At 36.5% G+C, this 19,782-nt stretch overlaps 1 protein-coding gene across 4 annotated transcripts in view; it reads right to left on the minus strand.

Moving 5' to 3' along the window:
• Positions 1-19,476, minus strand: part of LOC109415818 (filamin-B) — a 198,509-nt gene extending 179,033 nt beyond the window's left edge. Inside the window, exon 1 of one of the 4 annotated variants that reach the window (XM_029869278.2) lies at positions 19,299-19,473. The gene's annotated coding sequence lies outside the window, so the exon portion shown is untranslated. Of the gene's footprint in view, positions 1-17,963; positions 18,590-19,298 lie in introns of those variants that run through there. The other 3 variants (XM_062853062.1, XM_029869279.2, XM_029869286.2) reach the window with 3 other exon arrangements.
• Positions 19,477-19,782: the final 306 nt, after the last annotated feature.

Raw genomic sequence — 19,782 nt, forward strand, 5'->3', positions numbered from 1 at the left:
ACCATTTGACACGCTGCACGTTGACCACATCGGACCGATGCCATCGACACGGAAGGTGTACAATTACATCTTGACGGTGATCGACGGATTCACGAAGTTTGTCTGGCTGTTCCCGATGAAATCTACAGGAGCCGAGGAAACGTTGAAGAAGCTTCGGATTATCTTCGACATTTTCGGGAATCCCCGCCGGATTATCTGCGATCGCGGTGCAGCCTTTACGTCGAAGGTCTTCACCAAGTTTTGCTCTGACGAAGACATTGAGCTACACACAATTGTCACCGGAGTTCCCCGTGGCAATGGGCAGATGGAACGCGTCCATCGTATCATTATCCCGATGCTGACGAAGCTGTCAATCGAAAAGCCCGAAGCATAGTTCAGTCATGTTGCCAGTGTCCAGAAGTGTTTGAACAACAGCTGGCAGCGCGCGATCCAGACTACGCCGTTCGAACTTCTGACCGGCGTGAAGATGAGGACCAAGGAGGATGAAGTTCTGCATGAGGTACTGCAGCATGAATTTCAGGAAGACTTCGTACAAGCACGCAGAGAACTACGATAAACCGCTCATCAGAGTATTCAGCAAATCCAAGCAGAGAATAAGAAGTACTACAACCTCCGGAGAAAGCCATCGAGGAAGTATCAACTCGGCGATGTCGTGGCCATACCGAAGACGCAATTCGGTGTTGGTCAAAAGGTGAAGCAGAAGTATTTTGGACCCTACGAAATCATCGGTGTTTGGCCGAATGATCGATACGAGGTCCGGAGGTTGGATCCGGATGGCGAGGGACCGAACAAGACATCGATATCTGGAGATTCCGTGAAGCCGTGGTCACTTCCGGGCCGGAAGTGATGTCAGGAGTGGCCGTGTGGGACGATTGGTGCACCCCCCGGCAAAAAGAGAAGAAAAATCAGTTCTATGAGTGCTACCGACCGATGCGCACGCATCTCCGCGTCCGTGTATATTTGAATTAAATAAAAGTTATTTTACGTTTTTCTCAACCACTCCTTTCCCTCTTTTCCACATTCATAGTAGAAAACTTAATTTTACTAGAACTGTAGTTAGAAATCTAATTAACAAGCCGAAGGTATTTTTTTTATTTAGGTTTAGTACATTTGGCAACATCGACGTAAATATATTCAGGAAAACATTTGATGGTTGTATTTATAAGCAACAGTGCTGAAAATGTCATTTCGATATAACTACATTCATTGACCCACAGCTAATTTCAGAAGCTGAACCTGAAAATATGGAATATGATAATATATGAAGTATGATATCCTTTGGAGCTAGATAATATTAGATACTACGCATCGTCGCGCAACTGGTAGTTCAGACTTCAGTATTTTTATTTTATATTCGAAGGTTCAACACCTTGTAAAAATCCCTGTAAAAATATCTTTTGATTGATTTTTACGGCAGTGTTGCCAAATATGCTAGTATTTCGCGGAAACGCAAACAATAGGTGCGGGGATGCTTAGTATTGCGTTCACTCTTACTGTGAATGCATCACCCCTATGAAGGGATCGCAGAATAATAGATCATGTCCTTTATTGTCCCGGGCAGAGAAGTGAAGGACAGTGTTGAGTTGTTGAGTATTGTGTTGTCTATTGATGTGATAGAATATGGTATGAGTTATAGTTTGTTCTTCGTGGTGAAGAATGAACTTATATTTCTGAGTGAAATGGATTAGTGGCGTTTGCTCCCTAGAGGGGTGATAACTACTTTTCTTGGGCTTTTTTTTGCATGGAAAAGAGATCGATTGTACGCGAAGGTTAATTCCGATAAATCAAATCGATTGTTCGATCAATTGTAGGTGACTCCCATATCGACAATGTATAGTATCATATTAAGGATCGGTATATTCGCCTCACTCCATTCATATTCACTCCTCTTTGTGGGAAGCCATGCGCAAGTTGCTTGACATGGATATTCGTTGCCGTTCGTCGCAGCGGTGAAGAAGGGTGAAGAATGCTGGTGAGTGATCGAAGTGGCTGCTGTCGTCGCTGACAAGCAAAGACACAAACTAAAGCGACAATCGTTTGCTGCGATTGTGTTGCCATCTATACTCATACTCATGCAGTGTTGCCAAATGTGCTCGATATGTATAAAAAACAGAAATATTTTGTTTTTATTTTGTGTTATCTGTTTACGAAAGCTTTCGTGTAAATTAGATGTTTACAATAAAAATGACATGTGTGGCAACACTTCCATTTTCAATATCGTTGAAATGAATAAAATGACAACTGAAATGAATTTCACAATAGATACATTTTATATTTTAACAATTTATCCTCATCTTTTCCAATAAATCATTTTTTTTTATTGCTAACTATCAAACTAACAATAACTGTCAATTATCGGGTCATTTTGTCAGATAGGACCATAAACAAGAAAACACAGACAAACATACGTAAAATTGGAGAAATTTCCATCGACCACGGTTTTAAAGATTTTTTTTAACTTTATAGTTGTAGCTTTCACAACCAGAGGTGCGCGCATCGTTTTTCTAAGCGTTTGGCGTTTCACACTAATGCCTTCTGTTGACGATATTGCACAATGCAGGTTGTCGTGAAACATTTCCACCAGGTGATGGTAGTGTGAACTAGGCGATGGATTTTCACGAAAATTATTCTAGGTGTTACGTATGTTTGTCTGTGAAGAAAATGTCAACAACAAGGTCGTCAGAGAAGATGTGTATTGTTTTTATCTTGCTCACACATGGTGCGATTTTTCAGAATAACCTGTACATCGTCAAACACTTGAAGGTTAGGTTTCATGGTATAATAAAAAAGGTAAACTGGCAACACTGTCACAATTTTTTAAATCCTTTTTATACTCGATATTGTTTAAATCAGCACAAAACGTCTTTATATGGCATCGAACAATGTTTTTTTTACGAAATTTATAAACTGCACCTGATTTTATTTGATACTTTATAAAGGGCGAACTCGATAAAATTGCCACACAGAAAATATTGTATAACTTTTGATTGCGTTCGCCAAAATAGCTTTTTTTTTACCATGAATAGTATATTATGTGTAGGTAATACCATAAAATTTTCATTAAAATCGGTTGAGTATTGGCGGAGATATCGTTGAAACAAGGAAATTGCCTCTTGCGAATCTTGTACAAACAAACATTTTGGAAAATATCCCTTTTTTCCCGTTTCAACGCTGGCGCCAAAAATACTGAACCGATTTCAATGCAAATTTTTATGTACGTAAAGTATGTATGAAGAAGTAGTTTGTTAAAATTTCATCCAATTTGATCATACCGTTAAAAAGTTATAGCCAAATATGTCGCACTATGTCACAATAAGCAGATGTGGTTTTTGGTATAGTGAAATTCAAACTGCTCTTACTTTGAAAGTACTCAACAAAAATGGCTGAAATTTTCACTGTAAACAGTTTAACACAACAATTTTACACTGTCAAAGTTTTATAAAAATCGGGACAGTGTTGCCAGTTCTACAGTCAAAATAGTGCACACGGAACTAAAAATGGTCAAAAAGTACCTAAAATTTACCTTGAAGCGATTTGAGCTTTGGATATTTACTAGAAAAAGTACTGAACCGATTTCGATCAAATTTTTACCACTGAATTGATACTATGTTAAGAATATCGAGTGAAATTTTCAAACGTTTTAATGAGGTAACAAAAAAGTTATAGCCTAAGTAATTTTTTGAAATGGATGCACAAATTTTCTAAAATCTCATTTTATGATATCGACAATATATGCGCCAATACTCAACCGATTTTAATGAAAATTTTATGGTATTAGCTACTCATAATATACTTTTCTTTGTTAAAAAAATAGCTATTTTGACGAACGCAATTAAAAGTTATACAAAATTTTCTGTGTGGCAATTTCATCGTGTTCGCCCTTTATGAAAAAAAAAAGAATATCTTCTCTTAAAAACGCTATATCTCAGGAACGACGCAAATCACCTTGGGGAGTTAAGCTTTTTCGATCGAAAAACGTCTGATAAACACGATGGAATCAAAATTTTTAAAATCAAAATATACGTATTTTGAGAAAAATCGATTTTTAGTTTTAAAATTGAAAAATATGATATCTGGCAACACTGTATTAAAAAATAATATTTTTTCAGGATTCCCTGAACGATTTCCTTTAAAAAAGCCGAAGGTCGAAAATGTGTATGTGCAATCGTTTCAATGATAAAAATAAAAGAAAGAGAGGATAATTTTCATATCGGCCAAAACGAGGGGTGCTGCCACGGGTCGAGGGGTGATCCGATCGGCATCAAAATTTGGATTTTTTCTTTTTCCATCTAAACAAATGTTTCAGCCAAATTTGGTTCAAATCCGTGATAGTCGATTGCAAGCGGTCGGTCACTTGGCGCGGAATGACCCATATAGCATGGGATAATTATGCGTAGAACGGCAGTATAAGGGGCTGTCCATAAACCACGTGGTCATGAGGGGGGGGGGGGGGGGGGGGGTTCGGCTGATGATCATTTTGTATGGACTATTAAAAAAATTTGTATGGACGAATGACCACGGGGGGTTGAAAAGTCCCAAAAAAATGACCACGTGGTTTATGGACAGCCCCTAATCAATGATAATTAAGTAAAGGCTAAACTGTGCAGAAAAAAAAACTGCTGAAATGTCTTGACAATGTTCGGCATCCAGTGCTAGTGAAGGTGGTCAAGCAGCCAACTGAGAGGTTTAATATTTTTTGCAATTTCTCATCGTAATAGGGTGTTTTTCTCTCACGCAAATCTGAAAGGAAAAGGCTTACTTTCCCACACCAAATTAGCAGTGTGGTAATGGTTCATTACAGCACTGATTTGCGTTGCGTAATGAACCATTACAGCACTGTTTTCAGTTCTGACGTTTCTGGACGCAGGTTTAAAAATTTCTGACAACTACACAGCATAACCTGCTATGATCACACTTTCTTAAACTTTCTTGAACATCAGTGTGGAGTTTGATGAAAAAGTTTTGTTTAAAATTATCCTCAAATCTTGCCTCAAGTAGTAATTTATGAAATTGCGAATAACGTTGTACGAAACTCGGTGCAGAACTCGATTTTTACAGCACTCATCGTAATTTTCCAACTCGGCAAGCCTCGTTGGATAAATGTACGACTCGTGCTGTAAAATCCGCATTCTGCACCTTGTTGCGTAAGCTACTATTTCAGCTCTGCTTATACGTTTAACATAATACATAATATAGGAATAAGAGCCATCAATAAGTTTCCAAATTCGATTATGGCTTTGATAAGGCTCTTGTTTTTCTGAACAAGGCTGACACAAATTTTGATTTTCTCTTAAGTCAAGAGGGGTCCCCCTTCGAAATTTTGGATTGGAATTCAACATTTTGAGGAAGGGCACAAATGAATAAACCAATATTTTTTTAAATTTTAAGGTGAAGAATCCTCCAGAAAATTTCTTAATAAACCCGATGAGTTAAGCGGTTTTGCTTAATTGTTAGAGTATTTTTTTTCATCAAATACATTTATTATTTATCAACTCCACCCCCTCATTGACGAACGAGCACTGTGACAAAAGAAGAAAATGATATTTGTTCCGTTCTAGAGTATTTTCAGGATTCAGGAGCACTTCGGTTTATGGCAACGGAAATATCTTAGAGTACGTATTCGACGAGAAAGGCGCTATCACCACTAGGTGGATTAATCTGGGTTTTTACTTTTATTGCCTTAACTGGCTATAACTTTAAAATGGTCAAACTTATCGCAGTTTTTTGCCCTTTTTAGATAAAAAAATAATTGAATTTTCAATCAAATGGCATCTTTGAATCGATTGGTTTATTTAAATAACTAAGTTTTCTAGAGCAAAATAGCTAAAAATAGTGTATTTTAAATTGTTTATGTCAATTATCTTTGAAAAATGCGTAATAATTTAAAATTTTTTCTTTGGCAAAGTTGTGACCCCTATTCCACTCTACAATTCGTTATTCGACACCAAACTTCTAACTCTTAGCGTTTTCTTGAAATTTTGATTTAAACGTGAGGCACAGTGCGCAAAAAAGTGCTTACCATGACGATTGCAAGTTTATGATCTGAAATGCGAAGTTTAAATCGAAATTGCAAGAAAACGATAAGAGATAGAAGTTTGATGTCAAAAAACGAGTTGTAGAGTGGAACAGGGGCCACAACTTTGCCAAAAAAAGAATTTTAAATTATGACGCATTTTTCAAAGATAATTGACAAAAACAAACTAAAACACACTACTTTTGAGCTATTTGCTCTAGAAAACTTAGTTATTCAACTAAACCAATCGGTGCAAAGATGTCATTTGATAGAAAATTCAATAATCTTTCGAATAAGGGCAAAAAAACTGCGATAAGTTTGACAATTTTAAAGTTATAGCCAGTTAAGACAATAAGAGTCAAAAACATGGGGAGTTCAATAACTACGTAACGGTTGAGATTTGACCATAAGCATAGAATAATTTTTTTCACCATTTATGGTCCTCTATCAAACTTTAAAAAGAATGCACTCAGGAACCTAACACCCTGTATCTAGGAAATTTCTTGAAAAAAGTCAGAGGGTGTTCAGAAGATATCCTGGACGAATCCGTAAATATTTTCAAGGGGTGTCTTTGGAATAAATCCTGGAGAAATTTCTGAGACAATACAACAAGCTCTACCCGGTGGGAATCCTGAAGGAATATATGCATGGGTATCTGCAGAAATCTGTACAGGAGTTCGTGAAAAAATACTTGAACGAATTTATGAATCCCCGAAAGAAATTTTTTAACAATTTAATAAAATCTGAATCATTCTTTGAAAAAAAAAGTCTGAAGAATTCCCTGGAGAGAAGAGAATCTTTTGAGTAAATTTTCAGCGAGAAATTTTTTAGATGAAATTTCTTAAAGAATTTCTGGAAGAATTTCGGAAGGACCACTGTATTTCTGAATTTTGGAGGAGTTTTTGTCGGAATGCCTTTATTGATTTCTTAAGGAATTCGCTTAAGGAATCCGTGGAAAATTTTCTGAATGAAACCCTTGAGAAGTTTGTTAAGAAATCCTTGAATTTCAATAATAAGAAATTCTTGAAAGATTTTATAATCTAGGAGAAATCCTAAACAGTTTTTAGTAAAAATCTCAAGAAGAATTTCTAAAGCAATGCTTTAAGAAATGTCCTAAATGATTCCATGGAGTAATATTTGAGAAAATTGTTGGACGGCTTTCACGAACATTCCTTGGAAAAAAAAAACTGGCGCAATTTCTGTAGGAATTATTTTATAAAGACAAGAGTTTTTTTCAAACGCTGTGGAATGTTCAGATCAATTTATTCTAGATTTACTTAAATTATTCATGAAGAAGGGGATTTCCGGAAAGGAATTATTGGAGGATTTTCTAAAGAAATTGCTATAAGATTTTGTGAAGAACATCGTGATGGATGCCATATATACAGATTTATCTGTATTATGCAGATTTTTGAGCACCTGTATAGATCCCGTTTTATATGAAATTCAGATTTTCTTTTGTATGGGATACAGATTTTGCACCCAAATTTTGTATGGGATACAGATTTTTGAACAAGTGATACAGAAAATCATCTGGCATCTCTGGATGACGTTTACAAACAATCTCTGAAAGAATTGTTGTAGACATCCTAAATCTCTGGATTTATTGCTAAAGGGATCCCTGGAGGAATTTCACATAAATTTCATGCCGAATTTCTGAAGCATTCCATTCGAAATGTTCAAAGAGAATTCTCCGATAAATTTATGAAGTTATGCCTAAAAAATTTTCGCTGGAGAAATTTTCAGAAAAAAATAGTAGATTTTCTATAAAACCGGTGGATGAATTTCTGAAGGAATCTATGAAACACGCAGAAAAAATCATGGTAAAATCAGAAATATTTCAGGTAAACTCAAACAAATTTTCAATTTGTTCTGGCAACAAAAATAAAACTGTTTGGAGCAAATCGAACGTCACATTTGAAGCAAATTCAATCCATTTTTGAAACAAACATGCATCTTCTGACAGGTTATGTTAGAAACAAATGTAAAAATTTTTGTTTTTTTTTTGTGGCAGGTCGGCCCTACGGAAATATTTGTTTTCCAATTAAATTTACAAAGTCATTTCCTTCTCTAGGAAAACTCACTTCCCGCGTAGCACTTTCAATGCCAACATCATGTAGATAACAAACGCTCCCGAAATCAATGGGATTTCGTGGAAACTTTTGGTGAAACTTGACTTTTTTTGCAAGAGGAAATCTTGTTTGGTGCTGCAGCTGGAACTTGAAAGTTTTGTTTATGTTCTCGACGGCGGAACGGGGGGCTTCAATGGGTTTTGTAGAAATGAATATGTAATTGAGTTAGATTTAAAAATTAATATTTTAGTTTTAAATATTTCATCAGTTTACCGAATAAACATGAATCTTTTTGTTTCAAACGAACGAAATTTGTCTCCGTGGAGGTTTGTTAAAGGAATCCCTGATGAAATTTTAGAATTAACATCAAAAGAAATTACCAAATTAATCATTGTGTGAATTTCTCAAAATATTCCTGATTGAATATAAAAAAAAAAAACTAGAATAAAATATTGAAGCAATGCGTGCAAGATTTCCCAAGAGAATGAAGACTTTGTAGAAGAATCCCTCGAAAAACTTTCGAATGAGTTTTGGAAGGACTTCTGTAATAAATCTCTGTACAAATTTCAGATGAAATCTTTGAAGGGTTTCCAATGAAATTCTTCGAGAAATATTCATAGAAATCTGTAGATTAATTTTCAAAGGAACCTTCTAAAGTAATTTTAGAAGAAATTTTTGGAGGAATTTGAAAAGCATACTTTTTATTTTTTCCGAATAATCCTTGGAACTGTCGTATTAACAATTTGTCGAAGAGTTTTTGAGTGAATCTTTGAAATTGCCAAATAAATTCCAGACAGAATTTCTGAATTAATGAAGCAATCCACTAATTTTTTTTTAATGTTTGGAAAGCCAATTGGAGACCAACGCGCCTTTGGAGTTTTCGAAAGGAAGGTGCTGGGTACCATCTACGGCGGAGTTCAGATGGAAGACGGTTATTGGAGAAAGCGAACGAACCACGAACTGCATCAGCTGCAAAGAGAACCAACCATCGTCTACACCGTGAAAATCGGGTGGCTACGGTGGGCGGGTACGTCATCAGGATGTTGGATAGTAACCCGACTAAAATGGTTCTCGAGAGTCATCCGACCGGTACAAGAAGACGTGATGCGCAGTGAGCTAGGTGGGGTCGATCAAGTGGAGGACGACTTGTGGACCCTTCGCAGAGTGCGAAACTGGAGACACACAGCCATGGATCGAGTAGAATGGAGAAGACTCCTATGTACAGCAGAGTCTGACCGGTATTGGTAAGTAAGGTTGGCTCTACCCCATTTGGCATAATGCCATTTGGCATAATGCCATTTGGCATAACGCCGTTTGGCATAATGGCTATTTGGCATAATGGCTATTTGGCATAATGCCGTTTGGCATAACACAAAGAACAGCCTTCTTGGTAAGAATGTGCATAATATTTGTTATGCCAAATGGCCATTATGCCAAAAGGCCATTATGCCAAATGGCTTTTATGCCAAATGGCATTATGCCAAACGGCGTTATGCCAAATGGCATTATGCCAAATGGGGTAGAGCCAGTAAGGTTCTTAGTTCCATCACAAAACCAAAAAAAAAATGGTTTTATTACGATTCTCAAAGCCTCTACAATACTAATTAGTCGTCAAAATGTTACTTAAGTTCCGTGATCTTCAGGGGGATTCAGGGGGCTCTCAAAGAAGTTTCAGGGTGTTTTTAAAGGATTTAGGTGGTATCAGGGAGTTTTAAGAGGGTTTGCATGTGGTTTCCGGGGGTATAAAGATGTATCCAAGATGGTTCCAGAGATGTTTCAGAGGATCTTCAAGGCGTTTCGAGATGTTTCAGAGGGTTTAAGAAGATTTTTCTAAGGTTTTTAGAGGTGTTTCAGGCGTTTCAGCGTGGGTTTCACTAGGTCTTGTAACCCCCTGAAATCCACTATAATACCCGTAGAACGCCCCTCTCCCCGGGAAACCCCAGAATCATCTCTTGAAATCCCCTAGAACACTTCTGAAAACGCTGAAACACCCTTGAAGTCCATCGAACCTCCCTGGAACGCCCTTGAAACTCCCTGAAATCTCGCCAAAGCTACAGGTGAACTCCTGAACTCTATCAAACTCCTTAAACTCTGTTATTTCTCTGTGGCTGAAACCTCCTAAAATGCCCTGAAATCCCACTACTGAGGCTCCAATAATAGGGTAATGGACGTATTTTGGCCCAGGGCAGGTATTTTGGATCACCTTGGGAGTTTTGTTTTCTTTATCATATTATCTCTACAAAATCTTGGGAAATTTTTATTGGAAGTTATAATAAAGATTTGCTTATATTTTGTAGAGATTTTATGATTAACTAGCTGTACCCGGCAAACTTTGTCTCGCCTACTGCGTTTTTTGACGTTTCAAGTCCCTAGTCAAGTCCAAGTCCCCGTTCAAAATGCACGAAAACCCGATTTTCAAAAACTCTCAATTTTCCATGTTTTTTGCTCATAAACCTTCATTGGGTGAAAACTAACAGAACAAAACTCAAACGACCCGAATCGGACCATCCGTTCGCAAGTTATGCGCGGTCCCACGTATGCCACTGCAGATGTGGGCCCAAGGTGGGCTAAAATACTTGTCTGGGCCAAAATATGTCCACTATCATACCTGGTATTATACTTATAATATATCCTTTCCTGAGAAAAGCCACTGAAACTCCCTGGAGCACCCCTGAAGCCTTCTGTAAGCCTCTTGGGACGTCCATAAAACCCACTGCAACTCCCTGGAGTGCCCCTGATACGCCCTTGAAATCTTTAACTTTTCCGTCGCTTCATTCCCGTAAATCTAATAGATGCAGAATCGAAGTGCAATAATAGTCATTCGAGATTTGCAATGAGTTCCATATACAATGTTATGCAATGTTTTTTTCATTATATAACTCATTTGAGTTGCATAATGTTCATAACGCAACTTAAATGAGATGCATAATGGATATTAAGCAACTATTTTTCATTATGCAACTTATTTCAGTTGTATGACGAACCAGTATGGAAAAGCTAATTGTGGAAACGACCGACTGATAGGCAGAATTTATCCCTTTACAATTGTAGAGGGATAAAGTATGGAAAAGTTCGTCATTATGATACTGACATAACACTCATGAAATTATGATACAGAATTGCATAAAGCATATTTTTTTTAAATCAATACAATGAAATATTTTTTTATGTAACGAGTTTCAAACAGTTCATCATACGAGTTGGATAAATTCGAAGAGTGCTGAAAAAAATTTCGTTTTGCAACGAGCTACACACAAAATATTATGCATTTTTTTTTTCATTATACAACTTGTTTAGTTGCATAATGTTCATAATGCAACTCAAATGAGTTCCATAATGAACAATTAATTTTCATTATGCAACTCATTTCAGTTGTATAGTGAGCTAGTGCAGAAAACTTCGCCATTATAATACCAAAATTAGTTATAAAAAATAATAATTATGATACTGAATTGCATAAAGTAAATAAAAACAACTAAAAAGTGTAAAATACATCCTCCCAGTTCTAGTGTCTGGTTTGAATTTGCTTTATGGCTGCCAGAATAGCTTATTTCGTAACGGAAATTTCTTAAATCAATTTTAGGAATTGTTTAATTTTCGTGTCATTCGCGATACGAAACTAAAATATGTATGATTTTGTTATCGATTTACAATACCGTGGCAATTGTATAACGTCAAGTCGCCATTCACCGAGAATCTAAGAGGATTTAGAGCGAATAAGGGCTGTTATTTGACACCAATTTTATAAAAATTGTTGGTGCCACTGTTATTTGCCTTCATTTAGGTTAAAATCAAAGTATTATCCACAAAAGTAGAAAAAAAATCACAAAATTTGGTGATATAGTACAATTAGTAGAGGGTAGTAAGGTCACCTGATTCTGTGGTAGGTCACCATTCACCGTGGTATGTAGGGACCCATTCAACGTATATCAGAAATTTTATTCTATTTTGTTTAAAAATGATCAAAATAACCCAGCCAAGTGAATTTTCTTCGTTTATATTCATTTAAAGTAATAACTTCCAATATTTAACTAGAAATTTTCTAGGAAAATGGGACAATATAGGGCACGGCGAATGGAGACCATTGATTTTTAGAATATCCATTTACCGTGCCCTTTTGCTTCAAATAATAAGTACGAGTAGTCGTACTTTCTTGTTACACTTGCTTCGGTAATGCAAAATACATACCTGATATGTGAATTTAATTGCTTCTTGGTGGAATAAAAACGTTACTTCATTTAGTTTATCGCTTAAATCACCTTAGCGTAGTTTTAGTTATTTGACTATGCCCGATCAGAAAGGCATAACAAAAACATAACATAATTATATCAACGGTTGATATCTATATCAAGGTTTGTTATATTTAGATATATTTGTTGAAACCGGTACGAAAACTAATTTGTATTATTTCAAGGTTCTAACAAAGTCAGTTACAATAAATGAATATGTGATTTGATCATCATTACATCAACCTTATAACAAACTCAGTAATAACTTTTAAAATGCAATGTGTAACTAATCAATTTTTTTGGTAGAGTTTAGTGCGTAAATTAACCGCTGTATGGCGCCATTGTGTTTAGAAAATACACAATTGTTGATATCCTTTATTATATGAACTACCGAAAAAGCTCATGTCTTCATCAAATTTGTACAGAAAGCTTGTAACTTTGGAAGGTGGAAAATGAGAAAAGCAACACCACCATTACGTGATGATATTGGGTAATTTTAAATGGTTCTTATCATGCTTCAGATCACCTGCACAGTTCGTATGTTCAGCAAAGTTGTTCATGATTCTTGAAATTCTCGAATGGTGTAAAATTTTATGCACAATTTCACTACTACGAGCTATTTGATATGTTAAATCTCATTATTCTGCAGTCCTGGGAAGTTCGGATCATCACTCATCAGCAAAGTTGTCGAGACATTTGTTCAGAGGATTTTGTACATGTCTTACAGGTTGAATGTTTGTTATGGATTTCTGGGAATATTTATAGAGATAATAAAAGTATTTCTCTTGTAGTTTTTCTAGAAGTTCTTCCAGAGATCTCTCCGAGAGTTTTCTCAACGATTCCTACGTGAATTCTTACTGACGATCCTCCAGTCAAATATTCAAATATTTCTCCAAAAATTCTTAAAGAGATTTCCCCTAGAGTTCCTCTAGAAATTGTGGTTGTAGAATTCTTCAGCAACTTCTCCAAGGATTTCTTAAGAAAGGCTTCCCGAGCAGAGGAAAAATGCTCAATAATAGCATATTTTGATATAAAGAACAAAAAGTGATATTTGTTTGTTCGAGATAAGAGGTAAAAGTACTGAAAATAATATCTCAATTTTAATCCTGGAACATCATCATCATATCACATTTAGCTCTTGGTAAGACCTAACCAATAGCAGTGAGCTATTTGATTGATCTTCAAATATCATATTTTGCTATTGGTTAGCTGGTTCAAGAACATTTTTTTGATATTATTTTCTGTACTTTTACCTCTTATCTCAAACAAACCAATATCACATTTTGATCGTCAGTACTTGAACTCTGCCCGGGTTCCGATGATTCCTACAAAAAATTACTCTAAAGATTTCTACGGTAATTCCTCCAAGGAATTCCTCTAGAGATTTTTTCCAATAATTTTCAAAGGATTCCTCCAGGAATTTCTGCAAGAAATCCATAAGACATTCCTCCACGTATTCTTTCGGGTAATCCTCTAAGGAATTCTTCACCAATTCCTCCATGACCTCCTCTTTGAATTCTTCAAAGAACTTTGCTCCAAGGATTTGTTGAAAGATTATTTCATATACATGTTGGGATCTCAAGGAAACTCAAGGAACCACTCCTTCGAACCTTCATCTCTGATCATAGAACACGAAAACACATTTCAATTCTCCAATTATATTTCACCGACCAGATCACGTCGCCTTTGATCTGTTGGAACTCTTAACTTAAACTACTAATATGATTTCAATTGTACAGTATACAGATCATTCGTGATAGGAATTCCCCGCAAGGTTTAACTTAAGTTTGAAATCCAGCATACATTTCCTCCCTTGAGAATTTCTTCAGAGAATCCAAAAGGGAGATTCTTTGACATTCTTAGCAAATTACTTCAGCCTATGCATCACAAATTCCTTAAAGGATTCTTTATCAGGGAAAATCCATCAGAAATTCTGAAGGATCTCAGTAATTAATTAAGTTCTAGTTTTAATGTTAAACTTTTCATTCCAACTCCAATTTCTTCGAAATTTCTTAGTATGTGGACACTCAGTCTCTGTTGTGAATATCACTACAATTAACTACAGCTTTTTTCCGCATAGATAATCGGTGTATGCATATCTGCCGACCGAAATGGTTATGTACTAGCAAATGAAGTGTAGTTGTTTTGTTAGAGTTAATAAAATATTCAGTTCAACCGCGAAACGAAGTGTTTTGATATCCCTTTGGATTCCCTGAGCGCTCTGTGTTCGAAAACATATTACTTGAAGTATTTATCAAAAGGTTACTTTACTAATTTTATCGACAATTACACCAATGACTCATTATGGAAATCCTTTTTTCTATCATTTTAAAAATTCATTCATAAATTCCTCATAGGGAATATTCCTGCAAGAATCTGCGGTGGATATTGCTACCAAAACATTCACCACTTAAGCGCCATAATACTACTGAACAACTGTAATTAATAATAATGAAATAAAACATGCCAAAAAAACGCTTCAAACATTTAAATAAACACACTTTTCACTATTTGAAAGTCATTAGCTATCTGTTCAACTCAGTTAATAACACGAAGATATAATTGCTATCAACTGTATTAAGAACAGTTTCGTGTGACGCCCATTTGCGTAGGTACAGCGATGTGGGCTCCAGCTCCGAAGTAGTGAACGCTGGCTCTAGTGCACAACGAGCGCACACGACATCGAAGCTGAGAGACTAAATGGGCTGTAGTAACGTGCATGGTGACGTCATAACTGGGTATGGTGACGTCATACTTTCCCTCTCCGGTATGTTGGATCAGCGAGTCTATTTATAGAGGAGCTACCAATATGAAGAACCATTTCAGCTTATATCACCCCTCACTTCAAGTGTTGCGATGGCCTCACTGGTAAAAACGATGAGCTCCTGTTCTAGGTTCTAGCCGTCCTAGGTTCGAAACCCTGGGTTTTATGTATACTATGTGGAGAAGTTTTTTGATGCCAGTAACTTTTTACTAAAAAAAAATATCACTTTAAAAATTGATTACCCAAAAATGAGTTAATTTTTACACTAATTAATTTTTACCCAATATATTTATATCTGGTTTATAACAATATGTGATATAATAATTTGATTGATTTGTTATATCTCATTTTGTTATAAGCTTGTTATAATTGTATCAAGATCAGTTATAATTATGTTATGACTGGAGCAATTTTAGTTATAATTTTTGTTATTTTAACACCCAATCAGCGATTTTTATAACTCATTCTGTTATGAAAAAATCTTTGAAATAAATAACTTAATCGGTTATAATTTTGTTATGCATTTCTGATCGGGTGAATGCAGTGAACGAGCAGAAAATCGCTTCATGTAAACGCACTCTAGTGTCAACATGGTACTTTTAAAAATTTCTAATGAACGTTTTGACATGGTAACAATTCATTAGGGTAAGTAGTGAAATTGAAGGGAAATTGTCATACCATTCAATCGTAATATGGAAATAATGAAAAAATATTCGAAAGCACACGGTGAATGGAGCCCCGCGGTGACTGGCGACTTGACGGTATACGCGTCTTGATTAACAGGGTGCAATGAGAAGAAAATACTAAAGTTCGATTTATAATAAGATTTTCACAAACTATTCAAAAATCACTCTACTTAAAACAACCCGAGCAGAGGAAAATATCAAAATAATAACAACGGAATCCCAAAACCTATTTTTATATCTCGGTTTGTTATTATTAACTTATTAAGTCATCACCGTTGCATAACATGTTCTGTTTGGCAATCTTATTTTGTTATGATCGTGCTCTTGGCATATTTTCTTTAAATTATATTTCAATAACATGTTTTGTTGTAGCACAAGTTCAGTTATTATTGTGTCATTGAGACTGTACAAATATTTGATCATTAATATTACAACATAACTAGCTTTGCAATCAAAACTACACCATTCGAGATTTTCGATGTTCACAGCATTCCGTGAGGAACTGTAAGAGAAAATATTATTTTGTTATCAGTTCCTCTTCTTACTGACATTACGTTTTAACTGTGACAGTGCCAACTTATCAGCCTTTTGTTTTATAAGCACTTTGAAAAGTATACCTGTTTTTTTTTCAGTTTCAGTTAGATATGAATACGAAAATAGAGAGTGTAATAGAGTGTTAGCCATTTTATGAAACATTTTGGATCAACTGGTGGAACTCAACGACGAAACACAAATTTTCGACAAAAATGTAAAAAAATAAGTCATCAAGAACTCCATTGATTATTTTAAGACATTTTATTTATATTGATTTCACTGCATCGAGCCCACTTAGATTCATAAATGTGTCAATCAATGAGGTAATAATGTTAGTTAATCTTATAAACAATGAACCACCTAATAAAGGGTTTCAAAACGACGGTAGTTTTTCATCGTAAGTTGTTTGGAAAATAAACGAAAACTGTTGTTTCTCTCTGTTTTCGATAAAAAAAATCGCTTGCGACAACAATAGCGTCCCAATTAACATTTAACAATGGATCCTATTGTTGCGTATCCCATTGAATGCATATGGGACTATGGAGGAGCTCCTATCCGCAACAGAAAAAAGCCAATTTTGTTTTCGGATTGTTATCAATAACGTATTCATATCAAAATTTGTTATTGAAATATTTTCGAAATTCGCTGTTATTAAGTTGTTATTGAAACTAACAAAACATGTTATTAAACAGGTCTTCCAGGAACATTTTTTTGTTATAATATTTGTTATTTTGCCGCTTATGACAGACAAGTTTATAACAGGATATGTTATGTAAATAACATGAAAATAACTCTTTCCGCTACTCAGTTATTTTTCCAAAATAACACATTTTATTATGCTGTTGCTATTCCCTTCTGCTCGGGAAGGACGTCGGTTCAAAAGTTGATTGCACAATTCCTTGCAAAAATGAGAGAAGCAGAAAAATATTTCTCCATGGAATCTACTAACATTTCTGTTTACGAAATAAGTCAAAAAATGTACTCTTGGATACGAGATTTCCACATATAAAATGTTGGAAGAATTTTCTGATGGAACTACTTAAGGAATTTCTGATGTATGTATCTTATCTTTAAGAGATTTCAAAAAGATTCGGATTCAATTTCCACTTGGTATATTCTGAACTCTGGTTTAAACATCAAGAAGTGACGGTCTTATTAATATGTTGGTCAAGGGGTAAACCTAAAAATGTAACCCCATATCAGAGGAATTCCAATTTTTCATAACCAAAAATCTTTGACTCAAGAGTTCAAATTTTCAGTTGAAATGAAATTTCCTGATAATTCTTGGTCTTTCAGTAGCGGTTAGACTACTGCAAATGTAGTATTATTAACAAAACATGGAAACTCTATCATAAATGACTTCTGGATTTCACAAACCAACAGAGCGTGTCTGTCTTTTCAATGCCAGTGTTGTCTCTGAATTGCACATGGCCTGTATAAGAGATTACATTACTGCCTCCGACAGGCTCTTGAACTGTTGCGCAATTTTCGCAGTCACGTTTACATAAGCTCACTCCTTGCTTTTTGTCACCAAGCTCATCCCTTCCCTCCGTCACCATGACTTGACTCAACTTGTGTGAAATGATACCGAAAGGAAGAGCGAAAAAACAAATTAATGTTCATTGATCTGTCTGACCGCTTTTTTGCTGCCGGGATTGTACTTACGCCCCGCACAGATTCCAACCTGAAGTGCAGTGTTGCAGCTTGACTACGATCCACAGCTAGCAGTTGTTCACTTTAACTGTTTTTGCACTTGGACGGAGCTGATTGCTCCCACCACTTGAATCTTGCCTCGAATTGCCCAGTCACGAGCAAAACATATTTTTCTCAATGGCACTTCTCGTATAGAATGGGGCTCACTAGCTAACGTATTTACAACACTAACAGCACACTATCACTGATCGCGGGCTTAGTGAGGCGAGCATGGGTGGTGTTTCAAGAACAAACTGCGCGATATTTTGTTATTTATTGGCTCGCCTCGTTCTCGGAAGTGGATGTGCGGGCTCGTAGCCTGACATCACGCCCAAATCTCTTCAAATGTCGTCCGCACCGTGTGGCCGTCGTCATCGGGTGGTGGCAGTCATTTGCACGCGCACTGTTTTGCATAAATATGCAACTCTTGAGTAACTTGTGAGAAGGGTGGAAAGAGCTACGCAGTTTAAATTTTATTGTGTACTCTAGGCGTATCCAATTCATTCAAAACATGGAATAGAGACGAAAGGTCGAAGGACGAATGGCTAAGAGGTCAACAGCTCGAAAGGTTAAAAATGGATGCTTGATTTAATGGATTTTCAACCTTTCGTTTCTACTTATACTTTTTGCTTATTTTTCCATTCGATTACTCTATAGAAGACTTCTTGCTGTTTCGATTATTCGTCTGGTTGCTTTTGTGTACAAGAAAATGTTATTGAATAACACATCTAGAACCCAAAAAGTGGCAAGAGCTTTCAAAAATTAGTTCCACCCTTTTCACATGTTGACCCAGAACCATTCATTTGTTATTCTCCAATCCGCATAACAAAATTCATTTCCACAATCGCCTTGCTTTTCCACCCCCGCACATCCACTAACAGTCGCTTTTTAAATCACGTAGATCTACTCCGCTGCTGATGTCACGGCTCGACAGGAACAAAAACACACCTGGCACACAAATGGTCGGAAAGATTAAAATTTTCCTCATTTCGCATAATGCCTTCCGACCGGGTCCGATGTCATTGTGAATACAATCGTCGAAAAAGTGCCCCCCAGCCTGCGCGGAAAATCAGAAAAACCCGTTCCCGATGCAACGGCCTGTGGACACTTTTCTTAGTGCAAGAAACTGCAAATCACACAGCCAACCCCACAAAAAAAACAGCACTTCGCACTTCGTTCCTTCACCTACTCCGGCGCGTCGACGAGACTCTTCTGAGTCATCTTTCCATATAGATCCACCGTTCCGAGAGAGGCTTGGAGCCCTCATTGTCGCGCATTGGCGCGAAAGAGAACGACCGAACGACTCACCTGTAGAGACTTAATTGAAAAACAACCAAAACAACACAGAACAGAACGAACACGAACACACGATAGCGCTTGGTATAGTACTTGGTAGACACTCCGCTTAGATTTTTGAACTCGGAAACTTGGCGCGCGCAACTACACTGTCTCACTGTCAAACGCGAACTAAACGGTCGACGATGAATTACAACAAAGAAATAATACGCGATTGCGCGACGACGACGACGATGCGTCCGCTTCATCAGGGTGTGCGGAAAGGTTAGTATTGGAGTGCTCCGGCTGGCTGACACTGTACTGTCGCGAAGGAATGCTACTACGGGGCAGTGTGGATCCAATAGTGCGGACCATTTGGGACCTCTAAGCGTCGTTGGCCTGAAACATATGAGTATTTGGATGTTCACAATTATCTGCGAGTATATGACCGAATGACAAATGATCTAATGCACATGTAGCTGATTCTTCTTTTGTTGAACATGGATACCTAGTTCTT

The sequence above is a fragment of the Aedes albopictus genome, chromosome 2 (assembly GCF_035046485.1).
Source record: "Aedes albopictus strain Foshan chromosome 2, AalbF5, whole genome shotgun sequence".
NCBI classification, from domain to species: domain Eukaryota; kingdom Metazoa; phylum Arthropoda; class Insecta; order Diptera; family Culicidae; genus Aedes; species Aedes albopictus.